Consider the following 15,192-nt stretch of genomic DNA (forward strand, 5'->3'; position numbering starts at 1 on the left):
TGAGTCAAATGAAACCAAGTTCACTGGGTTCTTATGGGGAGTAAATGGGTTCATAGCTGTTCAGTATTTAGAATAGCACCGCCATGTGGTACCCACTCAGAACATTCATTCTTCTTCTCTAATGAACAAGGACACAAAGGGAAACAGGCTCTTGGTGCCGGAGGGTGCTAGGAGACAGGGCTGCAGAAGACGGAGGCACATGTGTGGCACACAGGCCACCAACTCATGAGCCCAGGGCGGGCATCACCCATCAGCCACCACATGCTTTGCCCTGAGGCAGAGCTCTTCTCAGCATAGTCCCTGCCAGGCCACCCAGCTGACAGAGGCAGTGAAAGTGTCCTCCATCCTACGTGAGTGACCGCCCAGGCCTGTGGGGCGAGTGCTGCTGGAGGCCGGGTCAGTGCCACTGGCTCTGACTGCCTCCGTGGGACTTTCTCATGGAAGCTTCTGTGGAGCTTCCAGGCAGGCACCGTGGGCACCGTGGGTCCGTTCTTGGAGGGTCCTACCCTCCGAGAAGGAAGCAGAACCGGGGAGGGGGCAAGGATGGGCGGGAGTCGGCCTCAGTCCTCTTACAGGCCCAACCACCTGCCTGCTTTGTCCAGGTTGAAAAGGCAGGAATTCTGTCCAGATTAATTTCTGGCACTCAGTCAAAGAGGGCTTTGTGACCTCTTAAGAGGGGATCAAAGGGATTCAGTGGGGAACTGTGAAAGGAGGGGCATTCCCCAGAGGCAGGGGGCCCAGCCCACTCCAAGACTGCAGGAGGGGCCCTCAGCGGGAGGTGCAGCTGGTGAGCAAGCAAAGGCCTTCAAGGCCCCTACAGAGGGGAAGCGAGTCCAGCCCAGCAGCCTCTTTGTGCACATGTTCAATCCAAATGGGGAAACCTTTTGGGGCCAGGCTGCCAGTCCCCTGCGAGGGCCACAGTCACCAGCATCTCCCAGCCACAGCCCAAGCCCCACAGTGGGTCATCAGGGACCCCATAACTAGTAACCAGGGCTGCTTCAGGGATTGAAACTAACAAGTGGCAGAGGGCCAAGAGCCTTGGGAAGGAGAGCCCATGCTCTTGAGGGCTTTCATTACAGTAGAGGGAGAGAAAAACAATTATTAGGCATCTACTAGGGTCAGGAGCTCTGCTGGGGGCTTTTCTATGTATTATCTTGTGAAATCTTCTCAAAATTTGGTTAGGCCTGTCTTGAAGGAGGAGCTGAGTAAGCAGAGAGGCCTGTCCAGGATCACACAGCTAGAGACAGGCAGGGCTGGGAATTGAACCCAGGGGACAGGAGGATGGGTCTTTTGTCCTCTTCCGTTGGAGCCCACAGAGCTGCCACTTTGCCCAGCTGGAGCTGTTGTCTTTGGAAGAGACACAGGTCGTTTTTGAAATAAACTTCTCATTGAAGGATAAAATACATCTAGAAAAGTGTACAAATCAAAAAGAGTTGCCATTCACCTCGGCCCCTCCTCCCCACCATGGGCAGCCACGGCTATCCTGACTTCTAGCAGCGTAGATGAGCTTTGCATATACTTGAGCTTTATCTAAAGGGACTCAGACACTCTGAACTCTTTTGAGACTGGCTTCTTGTGATTTATCTGTGTTGTGTGTAGCAACAATTTGTCCATTCACTTTGCTGGGTGGTGTTCTGTTGTATGCTTAGACTCTGTTAACTTGTTCATTCTATGGATAGGTCTTTCCAGCTTGGGGCTGTTACCAATAGGCCATTGTAAACGCTGCAGTGCACATCTTTTGGTGAGCGTGTGTCCATGGCCCTGTTGAGTATATGCTTGGGGACTGAATTGTCATTCATTGACGCTGCCCTGCAGTTTTGCAAAGTGGTTGCACTAGTGTATACTGGCACCAGCAGTGTGCAAGAGCCCTAAGACATGGGGCATTTAAAAACTGGCATTTATTAAGTTTTTTAGAATACCAAAAAGGACAAAGAGAACTAAGAAAATTCCCACTATCCATAAATCTCTCTTAACCGCTTTTACATTTTAAAAAATCAAGCTGTTGTCTACATGTAACAAAATGTAATGCCCTGACTGTTGAGTGTGAGGGAGTTCTACTGTTGTATTCACCTGAGTAACCACCACCTGTATCTCCATCACCCAGAAAATCTCCTCGTGCCCCTTTCCAGCCAGCTCCTTGTCCTGCCAGACATCCTCTGCGAACATTTAAGAAAAATAAAATGCACGTGCATAGGTGGTAGTCCTGAAAAGTATAGAAAGGTATAAAATGAAAAGTTGGCCTCCACTCGTTCAAGTCCATTTTCCCCTAGTAAGTCACTGTTAGCGGCTGCACGGGGCTTCTCAGAAAGTGCTTATGAATATTCCTTTGTAAACACCACACAGATTTTATCATCCACGCTGTTCCATTCCATACTCCTTAATATATGTTGCAGCAGTGTCCTGCAGTAGCACACAAATCCATGCCATTTTCTTTTCCAGTTTCATAGTCTTCCCTTCAGGCAGAGTTTAAGGTGGATGGAACTTTAGATCCTTTAGGAAAATGCTGTCATCCACAAAGGGAGACTGAGTTTCTGACGGGAAGGAGAGGTTTATTGAGCATCTACTATCCACAGGCCAGAGGCAGTACAAGGTGGTTTGCTGCCCAGGCTTCGCTGCCCCCCAACTCGGAAGCCCGGAAGCCTGGAAGCACACCCCAGGGACCAGGGTGGAGTGAGCTGCCCCCGGCCGCAGAGCTGGGAAGTGGAGGTGCGGGGTTTGCACCATGTGCCTGGGTCACCCAGCCTTGCCTTGCACTCTCCTGTCCCTGGCCAGGGCTTCCTCCGCTCTACATAAGGGCCAGCCTTGGGCTTTGGGACATTCAAGACCCCCCCGCCCCCACCTTCTGTGTAAAGGTCTTTCCTGAGCCTCAGAAATGACACATTACAGCAGCTTCCCAAACTGCCAAGGAAGAAGTGGCGTTTGTGGGTTGTCATCGTTTCTTCTGGGCAAGGAAGGGGGGACCCGAGCGTTCGTGTGTCATCCAGCGCAGGCTTTGATGAGGCTGATGAGTCATCGAGCCATACAAGGAAGTTTTTCATGTAAACGGTTTGTGGGTGAACTTGTTTTTTGCCCTTTAAGGCAGAATTTTATGTTTTTCTTTTTCTCGCCCTTTAAAGACAAGTTTTTAAAACGTAAACGGGAGGTAGCGTCTTGATGAGCAAGATCTTTTGTTCCACGGGCGTCTGCAGTGGGTCTCTTTCGCTGCCAGTGGTGGGCAGTGGAGGCCCCTGGGCTGGGTTGCTAATCTGTACTTGTGGGACACGGTGTCCACCCTGGAAGAGGGAGGTGGCCTGCCGTCCTTTTGTTGGCCTCCAGGGCTCCCACCTGCTGGCCTGTTGGCTCAGAGACGAGGCCAAACAGAGACTCAAAAAAGAGCAGTGCTTGTCCCCACAGAGGAATTAGGCCCTTGCTTCACTGAGGGATGATCAGAAAATACCCAGCGGGACAGCCAGCTAAGTCTGGAAGGGAAGGTGTTTGGGAGAGAGGCTAATTGACCGCGAGATGATGCCAGAACAACTAGGGCCCTGGGGGCTGTTGCCCACATTCTGCTCCCCGGAGTACCCTGCTGCACTCTCAGAACCAACAGACTGTTTTGCAGAAACCCTTGAGAGGCACAGAGACCCCCTTTCGGAGAAACTGAGGTCACTCCTGATGGAGCCTGCTGGCACGTGGCAGCAGAAGGCCAGGGGGTTTGTGTCCAGCAGGAGCCGGCACAGGCTTGGCCCATTCCATTTGGAAGACTGGGCTGAACCTGACCTCTGTCCGGGAGTACAGGGACCTTAGAAAGCACACCACCCCAGACATCAGGGGCCAGCCTGACACTGGCTGGGCGCAGAAACAGACTCAGGCAGACCATTCATCATGTCCGTTGACTTTTGAGACTTTAAGTCTGCAACCAGTCTTCCATCCCAGAGGGTCCTTATCATCCCAGGCGTCCTGGCCACTGCAGTCCTGGGGATTTTGAACCAGTAGCTCAGTGGTTTTCAGAGTGAAGTCCCAAGACCGGCAGTATCTGCATCACCTGGGAACTCTCTAGAAATGCCAGTCTTCAGTTTCACAAACTCTGAGGTGGCAGGATGAGAGCAGCAAACTATTTTAACACATCCTCCGCGGGACTGTGAGGCACTCCAGCGTTTGAGAACCACTGCAGTCGTGTGAAGAGAGGGGAAAGAACAATAAACCTCTATTGAGTGCCTACTGTTTTCCATCTGCTTTATCTTCATTATTTTCTTTAGGCTGCACAGTGTCCCTGGGTTTTATATCTCCATTGTATGAACACGAGTCTGACTCTCAGATTAACCTTCTCATGCATCCAAGCCGGAATTCAGACCCAGAGTCTGAAGCCTCCTTCTGTAACCATTTCACCTTCTTACTGGGTTTCTCACAGCCTGAGATCAAGCATAAATGACTAAACGTGTCCATAGCTTTTGGGTTACTCAGCCAGAATCCCCTCCGTTTGTGCAGGACACTTAGAATTGACTGTGGCGAACACCATCGAACTCACACTCCTAGGACGTTGGGCTTCTGTGGGTGAGTAGAGTCCTCTGCATGAGTGTCTGAGGAGCCGCCTCCCCAGGGAAGGCAGAAGTGCGCCTTCTCCTGTATTCGAGCATGACAGCATTACCTGGCTTGAAACTCACATTAGAGACTTACTGAACATTAATTTATTAAAGAACAGGATCCTTCTCCAGGATTCTCATAAATTAAGGCCCTTTGTAGTAGGCGCCGGTGACTCCCACCCAGAGGAGGCAGCCGGGAAGGATGGAGGCTTCCAAACAAAGCCATGAACAGATCAGATGTCCTTTGAAGTGCTGCAAGCACTAGATAAAGTTCTTAGTAAAATAAACAACAGAGGCCCCTGTGGAGATGCTACCGTCTTGAGGCCTGGCAAGGGAAATCCTTATTTGGGATAGAGAGAGTTCCCTTTATCAGGCCCAAAGGAAACAGAGCCTGTGGTGTCCCTCACTGTATTTCAAAAGGGTTAGGAAACTCGCCTGGGGCTGCCCGCCTCACACCACAGAGGAAGAGCAGGCTCTGGTACAGTATTTGCAATTTTTATTTATTTGGTGGGTTGCAGTTAATCAGGGTGGTTTTCTGCAATGCCCTGAAAATGCCACCTTATATTAATGATTCATAAGAGGTGTTCCCCACCCCCACCCTGTAGTCTTTAATGTTGGGTACAAATTCCTCTTTCCCTCTGGGTGGCCTTGGTCAAGAGGGAAGGGCCAGTTACTGAGGTTCTGGAGGCCAAGCTGGTGGCTGTGTCAGAAGGACCCAGAGAAGGATCGGCACACAGAGCAGAGTCAGGGGGAAGGATTTGGTTGGCTTCATTTTACTTTTTGAAAGGTATATCCTACCTCTGCTTAGTGACCCTTGAAGTGGGGAAAAGCACACAGACTGGGAAAATTGATACAAATTGATCTGGAGTAACACCCACCAGGTGTGAGGAGGGAAAAGCCAGATGCAGACATAAGTATTGTGCAATGCCATTTGTGTAAAATGAAATGAGGACCCCGCAAAACCTGTCTGTATTGGGTTGGTGCAAAACTAATTGCAGTTTTTGCCGTTGAAAGTCTGTTGCCAGACAAATATATAATATATATTTGTATTTGATTAAACGTGACCATGGAGAAAGAGATGAAATGATAGACGTCAAGGGTCTACAAATGGTCTGGCCTAGCGCCTGTTTTTATAAATAAGAGGTTTTCGGGGTGGCGGGGACAGCTCTGCCCATTTTGGGGGAGGGGGACACAGCTCTGCCCATTCCTGCTGTGGCATTACGCTGGCGGCAACAGAGATGGCATGACCCGCAGAGCCTAGACTATTATTATCTGGCTTTTAGGAAAATGGATTCTGGACCCCGATATATAACATGGTCTCACATTTTTGGAGCTCACATGGTGAGCATGGAGTTAGCATGGATTCAGGGGGTGGCGGGGGGGAGGGCAGAGGTGAGGTTAAAAATAAGAAAGCCAGCATGTATGATGCAGCTGAAACTTACGTGCAGTTTTACATTGGGCTGGGTGTGTGTATGTGTGTTGAACTGGGTTGTGGGTGTCTGTGCATGCACCCACACATGCACCATGATACAAGTGTGCGGGCCGTGAGCTCTCCATGCTTTAGTTCTTATCCTCTGTATGATTCTGAATTCAAAGAACATGCATTTCAAAAATCAGATTATCCATCTACTAGACCACTGAAAAGTCAAAAGTAGTAAGATCTCAGATCCCTTCCAGTTCTCTTTAAGAATATCAGATTCTGGCTGGGCATGGTGGCTCATGCCTGTAATCCCAGCACTTTGGGAGGCTGAGGCAGGCAGCTCACCTGAGGTCAGGAGTTCAAGACCAGCCTAGTCAATGTGGTGAAGCCCCATCTCTACTAATAATACAAATTAGTTGGGCGTGGTGGCAGGCGCCTATAATCCCAGCTACTAGGGAGGCTGAGGCATGAGAATCACTTGAACCCAGGGGGCGGAGGTTGCAGTGAGGCAAGATTGCGCCACTGCATTCCAGCCTGGGTGACAAAGTGAAACTTTGTCTCAAAAAAAAAAAAAAGAATATGGGATTCTGACCAATTTAAGAATTCTGGGGAAGCATATAATTCCACTACCATGATCCCAATTTCTGAAATCTTTGGAGTGTTTTTTCCTTTATTTCTCTTTAATTGAATGTACAACACATGAATGGCTTCCTGCAATAATTTGAAACATTGCAGATAAAGCTGAGCCCTACCCATTGGTCCTCCCCCAAGCCACTTCCTTCTCCAAAGAAGACAGCTGTCACCAGCCGGACTTGGTCCCCACCCCCTATCCCCCTGAAGCCCCGTGAATTAGATCATATATATGTGCACGTCAGCATAGATTTATGTATGTATTTGCTTCTGTTTTTAACAGCGTGTCGTGCAAATGGAATCCATGGCAGATCTTGTAACCCTTCTTCCTTCTTTTTAACTGCTATGTGTTGTTGCAGTGTGGGGACCACAGTGTAAGCACTTCTCTTTTGATGGACATTGAGGGGGTTTCTGGTCACCCATTTTTTTTTCTTTTTTTTTTGAGACGGAGTTTCGCTCTTGTTGCCCAGGCTGGAGTGCAATGGCGCAATCTTGGCCCACTGCAACCTCTGCCTCCTGGGTTCAAGCAATTCTTCTGCCTCAGCCTCCCAGGTAGCTGCGATTACAGGTGCATGCCGCCATGCCCAGCTAATTTTTTTTGCATTTTTAGTAGAGACAGGGTTTCATCATGTTGGCCAGGCTGGTCTCAAACTGCTGACCTCAGGTGATCTGCCTGCCTTGGCCACCCAAAGTGCTGGGATTACAGTTGTGAGCCACTGCGCCCAGCTAGTCACCTTTATTTTTTTAAAGACATTAACTGTCTTTAGTCATTATCCTACTGAACTCAATAGGTGTCGTTTATCAAGCCTGAAATGTGACATTTAGTTCTTCCAACAGCTCCAGGACGCAAATGCTACTATTATCCCCATTTTACAGATGAGGAAACTAAGGTTCAGAGAGGTGATGTAGTTTGCCTAAGGCCGCACAGCTCATAAGGAGCAGAAAAGAAATTCAAATGTAGATCTGCCTGACTCTCCGTTTGTGATGATGCACACGTCTGCGAGCAAAAACATGGCTTGCTTGAGCCTCTGAGCTCCCAGGAGTGTGCAGGCTGGTGGGGGAGGCAGCTGGCCCATAGGTCGCAGAGTGAGCAGAGACTGGTGAGGGAGTAAGTGCTGGCATGCTGAGCATGGGACTGGGACCTGCCAGTGTCCCTGCAGAGCTGCGATCAGAGTGGGAGACTGTGCAGCCCCTCCCCGCGGCACTGGTGATGGCATTTGGTAGCAGCTGGGTCTGGGCCACTGTGGAGGCAAAGGCTAGAGTGGACAAGGAAGCCTGAAATTTCCCTGCCATGATGTTTCCGGTGGGGTCAGTGTCCCAGGGCTCCCATGAAACAGCACACACTTCTCTCTCCAGTTCTACAAGGCCATGCACCCTCCGGGGGTTCCTTCCAAGTCTTACGTCTTGTAGCTTTTGGTGGCTCCAGGGATTCCTTGGTGTCTAGGCCTGTTCAGGCTGCTATAACAAAATACCCTCTAAACTGGGTGGCTTATAAGCAACAGAAATTCGTTTCTCACGGATCTGGAAGATGGGAAGTCCACCATCAAGGTAGATTGGTGAGGGCTCGCTTCCTGTGTCACAGAGGGTGCCTTCTCGCTGTGTCTCACATGGGAAGGGGCGAGGGAGCTCCCTCGGGCCTGTTTTCTAAGGGCACTGATCCCATTCGTGAGGGCTGCACCCTCATGACCTAATCACCTCCCTGAGGCCCCATGTCCTAACACCCCCACACTGGGGATTAGGTTTCAACAATGAATTTTTTGAAGATACAAACATTCAGACCCGAGCACTTGACTTGGCTTGTGGCCGCCTCACTCCAGTGTCTGCCTGTGTGGTCTCATGGCCTGTGCCTCCTCTGTCTGTCCTTTGTATCCTTTCTGGGGACACTTGTCACTGAATTCAGGACCCACCAGATAATCCAACGTGATCTCCCCATCTCAAGATCCCAAACTTGGGATGTTGCATTCACAGATGGCAGGAGTTTCTTGTGGACATAACTTCTTTGGGGCCACCTGTCACCTCATGACCCAGGCAGGAGTTTCCCTCTCTTAGGGAACGTGTCTCCGGGCACAGCCCTCCCCCCAGAGCATCTTGACACATGCACGGGCAGGAGAAAATCCCACAGCTCTCGGCCCACCCCCGCCCGCACGGGACTCTCCGAGGGGACTGTGCCTGGGATTTGATTAGGGAACCCTGAGAAACTGGCCTGTCCTCATCACAGCCAGAGCATAACACGCCCGAGGTGACTCTCCTTATTGTCCCTTCTGTCACCTCTCATCCCTCCCCTTGTCCTCCTCTCCCCCATCTCCCTCCTCCTTGGAGAAGACACCCGTGGCTTCTGCCTGCACCGGAGAATGTTTTCCCCTCTTTCCCTCTTTCTATAGCCTGTTCAGAATCTTAACTTTAAACCCGCTGAACTGGGTGTTCCTGCCCCGGTTCAGCCTCCTGTGGGAATGAGGGAGGTGCCTCCTGTCTGCACAGCCTCGGGTCAGCCTCAGAGCAGGGAACCCAGGAGGACGGGAGGGGCAGTCTGGCTGTGCTGAGTTTTAGAATTCTGAAAGAGGGGCGTCTGTTCTAGTCCATGAGGAAATGCACTTCGCCAGGCCCACCCCACACTGGCCCACCCTTGCAGGCTGTTTTTCCACTGCGCTCAGGTTTCCTGGAGGAACAGTCCCCGCTGGGGTGAGGGCCACGTGCAGACCAGAGAGCCTTTCCAGAATGCCAAGGGCAAGTCCAGGATTGTTCCTGTGTGTGCGGCTCAGTCCCTTCAAGGACCAGAGCTCAGGACCAGGGGGTGACCCTGAGCCAGAGTCCTGGTTCCTACAGGGCCGGCTGTGACCTGGAGTGGGTTACCTTTTCCTCTGTGTGTTGTGGTCCTCGAGTCTGTAGCATGGGGGTCCCACCTGTTGACCCCTAGCTATGCCACATTCAGATCACCTGGAGATCTTAAATATTCTCTTGTTTAGTGCGGTGAAATATGCATGAGGCATCATTTGAACTATGATTAGGTGGCAGTTCAGTGGTTCATTCACATTGCTGTGCTGTCATCACCACCATCCGACTCCAGAACTTTCTCCTCTTCCCAGATGGAAACTGTGTCCCCATTACCCCCTCCCCCAGCCCCTGGCATCCACCATTCTGCTTTCTGTCTCGTAAGAATTTGTCTACTCTAGGGACCCCATATGCATGGAATCACACAAGATTTGGCCTTTGGTGGCTGCCTTATCTCAGCCTCATGTCCCAGGGTTCATTCAGACTGTGGCGTGCGTCAGGATTTCCTTCCTTTTTAAGGCAGAATAATGCTGCAGTGAATGGGTAGACCACACCTTATGTCTCTCTTTATCTATTGGTGGACCTGGGTTGCCTCTGCCTTTTGGCTGTTGTGAATGACGCTGCTGTGAACATGGGTGTGCAAATGTACTTTTAAATATACCGGCGCTCAAAAAAGTCCTGATGCGTAGGTTCCACCCACACCCAACACCAGTCTGATGGGATTGGCCTGGGGTTGGACTCCGTTCTTGGAATTCTAAGCCCCTCGGGTGGTTTTAATGTGTAGCCAGGGTCAAGAACCCTGCCTGACAGAGTCATCTGGGGCACACATCAGCACGGGGCCCAGTACATAGGAAGCCCTGGGCTGTTGGCTGGCCTGATGGTGGCTGCTGGTGTCGGCTGACGTGCGACTTTGTGTGAGAGGACAGCTCGGGGCCGGAATCCTCCCCGACAGCTCCTCCTTGCCAGGGACCCTGTGCGAGCCCCATGCTGACGTCCCTGCCTGAATTCTCCTGGAAGTTCCTCCCGTAGCCTCCTGGGTCTCCAGGTGGCTCCCTCTGACCTCACTGATGATGCGGGTGCCCAGATGTGCTGTTTCTGACACAGGGCAGGGCCAGGGCTTATGCAATCGGGTAATGGGCTGGGGGCAGGCCTTAGGGCAAAAGTCAGCATTTCCGTCCCCCGATGCAGCAAGAACAGAAGACGTCAGGTCCCCACAATGCCCCAGGGAAAGAAAACCCAACCAATTCCAAACACAGCTCACACCTTCCCAACCACAGTTGCAGAGGGCTCTGCTGCCCTCTGTGAAATGAGGGGCCGGATGGCTCAGCTCGAATCACTGCAGTAAGATGGCAGAGTGACTGGGACCGGGCATCCTGGGGTCAGTCCTTGCTTGCTCCTTACAGCTGTCTGGGCTTCCAACAGCTGCTATGACAAATTTTCATAAATTGTGTTGCTTAAAGCCACAAAAATTTGTTCTCATACAATTCTGGGGCCAAATGTCCAAAATCAAGGTGTCAGCAGGGCCACGTTGCTTCTGAGACTCTAGGGGAGGGTCTTTTCCTGGCCTCGCCCAGCTTCTGATGGTGTCCAGCAATCCTTGATGCGCCTTGGCATCCAGGCTCTGCCTCCATACATGGAGGTCTCTCTGGAGCGTGTGTGTGTGTGTGTTTGTGTGTGTCCACATGGCCTTTTTTATAACGACGTCAGTCATTGGATTTAGGGCCAACTCTAATCCAGTGTGACCTCATCTTAACTTGATTATATCTGCGAAGACCCCATTTCCAAAGAAGGTCATAGTCACAGATACTGGGCTTAGGACTTGGGCATATGTTTTGGGCAGACACAGTCCAACCCACAACACCAGCTGTGTGACCTGGGCAAGGTGTGAGCCCCTCCTCTCCTCTGCAGCATGTCCACCGTGAGATGAGGCATGTAGGTAAGAACCTTGCTTTTTAGAGGGCTCAGAAACATCTGTCTCACCTGGAAGCTGCTTAAATGCAGATTCCCAGGCCTTGCCCAGCTCTGCTGAGCTGGAATCTGCATGGTAACCAGACCCCTAGGCAATTCCTGTCCACATGAATGTTTGAGAGTTGCAGGGTAGGTGAAAGGATTTGGTGCAGGGCCTGGCCTAAAGCAGCACCTGGCGCATGTTAGCCATCAGTGCCAATTTTCATTCTCCCCACTGCCCGTTCTACCTGCAACAAACACCGAGAGCACCTTCCCTGGGTGGCTGCAGTCACCATCTAACATATCGAAGGAACAGGTGACACGTCATCCCTGCCCCTAAGGAGCTCCTAGCTCAGCGAGGAAAACAGCTACATACAATTTTTTTTTAATGTACTCAAACACATCCACATGATGATTGGATTTTGCCCACGGCGCAGCTGGCCTGAAGAGCCAGGTAGGATGTGGTACTCAGCTGGGAGCCTGACACCAAGGCCAGCTCATCTCCTCAACAGCCAGGCACGTGGTTACCTAGGCAACCAGCCGATGCCGCAGAGACGGTGGAGCAGGACGCCCGCCTGAGTTCCCACTGTTTGTTTCCTTGGAAGCAGCTTCGACCACCGGAGGCCACCACTGGTGGGCCCTTGGGGCTGAGTGCCCAGGCGTTTTCCCCTCTTGCAAACAAATTGCCCATCTCTCCAGGAGCCAGCTTTTCAGGCAGGTGTCCACTTGGCACCCAGCTGCACCAGCCTGCAACTGCCGCTGGGAAGCCGAGGAGGTGAGGCTCAACTCTCCGATTTAAAGGCAGCAAAAGCATTGATCAAGGCCTAGAAAGTGCTCAGATTTGCCTCTCAGAGTAGCATGATGGTCAGGTGCTCAGGATCCAGAGCTAGACCTGGATCCCAATTCTGCCTGGCTCTTAGTAAATGCATGACTTACCTCTCTCAGCCTCGATGTTCTCATCTGTAAAATGGGACTTACATTATACCACTCACCTCATTGAGTGGCTGGGATGATTTAAAAAGTATTTATACAAAGTGCTTAGCACAGGACCTGGCCTATGGAGTGCCCTCCAGAAGCGATGGCTTTTCCGCTGTCTTGTCACTTGTCGTTCATCACAACCCAGTATGTATGGTGGTTGTTCTTGGAAAATGTCAGCACTTGATACATAGTAGCCATTATGACTGTAATGAGTAGTTTTGTTAGAATGTTCTGTGCCCTGCCTCACCCTTCAGCCAGACTGGGAGTGTGCAGGGGCTGGTTTGTCTTATCTCTGTATCATTTCCCCCACTCCCCGCCCCTCCATAGAGACAGTGCCCCACTCAGAGTAGGCGTCCCTCCACCCACGTTGAAAACATGAGTCCTGAAAGGTAAGCATTGATTAATTCATCTGTAAATTAGTTGGACCAGCAGGTAACAGAGTTCAGTAATTGTGTGGGGTAAATCGGGGTCCCCTAAAAAGACCCCTTACACGCTGTGCTGTCCTGTGGCAAAACTTAAACTGATTCAGTGCAGTTGAGGCACAGGGGCAGGGCAAAAAGCAACAATATATGTGCATAGCAGCACTCTTCGTGATAGCCTACGGTGGAGACAACCCAAGAGTTCATCAGCGGATTAACAGACAAAGAAATTGCAGTATATCCGCAGGGTACTGTGGCTCACCTGAGGTCAGGAGTTCGAGACCAGCCTGGCCAACATGGTGAAACCCCGTCTTGACTAAAAATGTAAAAATTAGCCAGGAGTGGTGGCAGGTGCCTGTAGTCCCAGCTACTCGGGAGGCTGAGGCAGGAGAATTGCTTGAGCCTGGGAGGCACAGTTTGCAGTGAGTTGAGATTGTGCCACTGCACTCCAGCCTGGGTGACAGAGCGAGACTCAAGAAACAAAGAGAGAGAGAGAGAGACAGAGACAGAGAGACAGAGAGAGACAGAGAGAAGAAGGAAGAGAAATAAATTGTAGCATCTCCATGCAGTGGACCGTTAGTCATGGAAAGGGGTGAAGCCCTGACAGCTGCCACAGCCGGATGAACCTTGAAGATGTTATGCTAAGTGGACAAAAGGCCACATCATGTCTGATTTATATGCAGTGGAAGACACATTTTAACCCACAACAGTTTTGGCAGACATGGTTCCACCCACACCACCAGCTGTGTGACGTGCGCAAGCTGTGAAGCCCTCCTCTCCTCTGTAACACGTCCACCTTGTAGAGGAGAGGCAGTGGGGCATGTGGGTGAGAACCTTGCTGCCTAGAGGGCTCAGGGACATCTGTCTCACCTGGAAGCTGCTTAATGCAGATTCCCAGGCCTCATCGTGGTCACAAAAGGACACATAGTGTATGATTCCATATATATGCAATGTTCGGAATAGGGGAATCCAGGGACAGAAAGCGGATTGGTGGTTGCCCAGGGGATGGGGGAGAGTATAATAGGAAGTAACAGCTTAAAAAGGTTTCCTTGGAAGTGATGGAAAAGGTTTGGAAATAGTGGTGGTGGTTACACAACACTGTGCTAAATGCCACTGAACTGTTCACTGTAAAAGGGTTAATGGTGGCCGGGTGCAATGGCTCATGCCTGTGATCCCAGCACTTTAGGAGGCCAAGGTGGCGGATCATCTGAGGTCAGGAGTTCAAGACCAGCCTGGCCAACATGGTGTGAAACCCCATCTCTACTAAAAATACAAAAATTAGCCGGGTGTGGTGGCAGGCGCCTGTAGTCCCAGCTACTCCGGAGGCTGAGGCAGGAGAATCACTTGAACCCAGGAGGCAGAGGTGGCAGTGAGCCGAGATCATGCCACTGCCTGGGTGACAGAGCAAGATTCCATCTCAAAAAGTAAATAAATAAATAAATAAAGTAAATGGTTAATTTTATGGTGTGTGAATTTTTCCTCAATGAAGTGAGTCTATATGTATGTGTGTATAGTGATGGCAGTCCCCTGGTCCCTCAAAGAGCCTGGTTTCTCAGGCCAGAGTGATGGGCTGTGACTGGTGAAGCCCCTTTGTGATTCCCAGAGGCACTGGGGTTGTCCCTACCAAGCCTGGGGCAAGAAAAGAATCCCAATCGGAGAGAAAAAAAATAGTATTCAATCTAATCCCAGAAGCACCGTTGACCCTAAAGCTCTGACCTATAACAAAAACAAAAAAAACACGCATTTACAGTATTTCTTTAAGAATGAGATTTTGGGGGTGTCACTTTCTAGTGAAGTGGAATATCTTCTCGTCGTTTTATACTCCACAATTAGATCACAGATGCCCTCCAGTCATCACAGATGCCCTGGCGCCCATGTGTTTCACTGGAAATGTGCACAGATAATTGGGACAGTGCTGCCTCCTTCCCTGGGAAATTGTAGCCAAAGCGCCAAGGCTGATTTCGTGACATGGATTGTGTGGGCTAGCAGGCATGGGGAGTAAGGCCAGGGCGCTGTGTTTGACCCAGGGTGTCTCTGTGGGGGGTGCAGTAGCAGGGAGCTGAGAGGTTATGAGCTGGTTTTAGGTGATGGTGAAGACTTGGCGGCCAGAAGGGCAGTTTGGGGGTAACACTTATGAGGCCTGCATTATATCTGAAGGTAACGTGACAGTCTCTGATGCTCACAGGATTGAAGGGAAGCTATTCTGGAGGACTCGAGAAGGCCAAAAATGCTACCTCGCAAGTGTCCAGTCCTCCCGGAAGCCATGGCTTGCTGGAGATAGCAAATTATTTCCTACACGCTTAGCATCTGCAGCCATAGCGAGTCTTGAATCAGGGAAGCCAGAGAAGATAACCAGCCAGTCATTCTCCCTGGGTGTGCAAGGCACAATTGGGGACATTGCACATTGGTAGACCTTTTGAGAAAATTCCAAGGTGGGGTCCCAGTGAGATGGGGGCTTGGAGAGGGGTGT

The 15,192-nt window shown here is 50.8% G+C and overlaps 1 protein-coding gene across 2 annotated transcripts in view; it reads left to right on the top strand.

Annotated features, from left to right (window-relative positions):
* Positions 1 to 15,192, top strand: part of CMIP (c-Maf inducing protein) — a 264,953-nt gene that overhangs the window by 182,522 nt on the left and 67,239 nt on the right. The window lies entirely within an intron of this gene.

This window comes from Theropithecus gelada, chromosome 20 (genome assembly GCF_003255815.1).
Source record: "Theropithecus gelada isolate Dixy chromosome 20, Tgel_1.0, whole genome shotgun sequence".
NCBI lineage: Eukaryota > Metazoa > Chordata > Mammalia > Primates > Cercopithecidae > Theropithecus > Theropithecus gelada.